Below are 1971 nucleotides of genomic sequence, written 5' to 3'. Positions count from 1 at the left end.
GCATAATTTATAAAGGAAAGAAGTTTAATTGACTCACAGTTTGCCCATGCAAGGTATTGGATTATGAGAGTGCTCACAATCATGATTTCAAATACCACTTTTCCACTCAATCAGCCCTGCTGCTTGGCGATTATATGACCCAATCTTGGACATGATGTACAGTGAAATGCATGCCTTGGTCACAATCGATGTATCAAGGTCATTTGTATGTGACCCTGACCTCAATCCAAGCCATTAATAGTGGCCAGTTGGTTTGGCCTTTTGCAAGGGAAGGCCTGCAGCAATTCCATGGCACTATCTACACATGTTAGTGCATACTTTTGACCCACATTTACTGGCAGGTGTTTAATGTGGTCTAAAACAGGGGCAGCTGTCTTATGTATGTGTCCAGGTGTATGTGGAATGCTGCAAGGGCACATATGGGAGTGAACTAAGCAGTTTATTAATGCTGTAGCTAAATCCACATAGCAGGGTGGTGATCTTGTTCCCTTTGCTATTTGCCAGCTCCCTTGTTCACTGTAGCACCTCCAACCTGCTTTCCTCCTCCCTAAAGGTAACCAAGATCTTAAAAGTTAACATTGTAAATCAACCTTGTCATTTCATACAAATGTTTTAATACAGGGCATTTTTAGAAAATTGCTTTTTTACATATATTTAGGGGACACAAGTGCCAATTTCTTTTCCTTTTTTTTTTTTTTTTTTTTTTTTTTTTTTTGAGATGGAGTCTCACTCTGTCACCCAGGCTGGAGTGGAGTGGTGTGATCTTGGCTCACTGCAACCACTACCTCAAGTGATTCTCCTGTCTCAGCCTGGGACTACTGGCACACACCACCATGCCTGGCTAATTCTTCTATTTTTAGTAGAAATGGGGTTTCACTGTGTTAGTCAGGCTGGTCTTGAACTCCTGACCTCAGGTGATCCACCCACCACGGCCTCCCAAAGTGCTGGGATTACAGGCATGAGCTGAGCTGCCATGCCCAGCCACAAGTGCCATTTTTTTTGTTTTTTGTTTTTTGGTTTTTTTTGAGAAGGAGTCCTGTTCTGTCACCCAGGCTGGAGTGCAGTGGCTCGATCTGACTCACTGCAAGCTCCACCTCCTGGGTTCACACCATTATTTGCATCAGCCTCCCAAGTAGCTGAGACTACAGGCACCCGTCACCACACCTGGCTAAGTTTTTGTATTTTTAGTAGAGATGGTGTTTCACCATGTTGGCCAGGATGGTCTCAATCTCCTGACCTCATGATCCGCCCACCTTGGCCTCCCAGAGTACTGGGATTACAGGTGTGAGCCACCGGGCCGGGCCACAAGTGCCAGTTCCTTACTTGCATACATTGCATAGTGGTGATGTCTGGGCTTTTAGTGTACCCATCACCTGAATAGTGAAATTTCTGCCCAATCATTTTTCATCCCTCACCCTTCTTCCACCCTCCAATCTTTCATAGACTCCAGTGACTGTTATTTCACTCTATAAGTCAATAAGTACCCATTGTTTAGCCCCTACTTATGAGATCAAACAGTATTGAACGTTCTTTTCTTCAGTTTTTTCACTAAGGAAAATAGCTTCCAGTTTCATCCTTGTTGCTGCAAAAGACATGATTTCTTTTTTTTTATGGCTGAGTATTTTGTGGTATATGTGTACAATATTTTAATTTTTTTTTATTTTTCTGTGTAACATAGTAGGTGTTATATGTCTACGAGGTATACGAAATATTTACAGACATACAATGTATAATAATCATAAAGGAGTAAATGGGGATTCGTCACCCCAAGCATTTCTTCCTTGTGTTATAAACAATTCAATTATACTCTTTTATTTATTTTTAAATGTATAATTACCTTATTTTTGACTATAGTCACCCTGTTGTACTAGCAAATACTGTATCTTATTCTTTCTCTTTTTTTGTATGCATTAATTATCCCCACTCTCCCACCCACTGGTAACCGTCAGTGGATTATGGGCTGAGGGTGCA

This window comes from Chlorocebus sabaeus, chromosome 5, assembly GCF_047675955.1.
Source record: "Chlorocebus sabaeus isolate Y175 chromosome 5, mChlSab1.0.hap1, whole genome shotgun sequence".
NCBI classification, from domain to species: domain Eukaryota; kingdom Metazoa; phylum Chordata; class Mammalia; order Primates; family Cercopithecidae; genus Chlorocebus; species Chlorocebus sabaeus.
The sequence above is the reverse complement of the archived record's forward strand: the minus strand, read 5'-3'. Positions refer to the sequence as shown.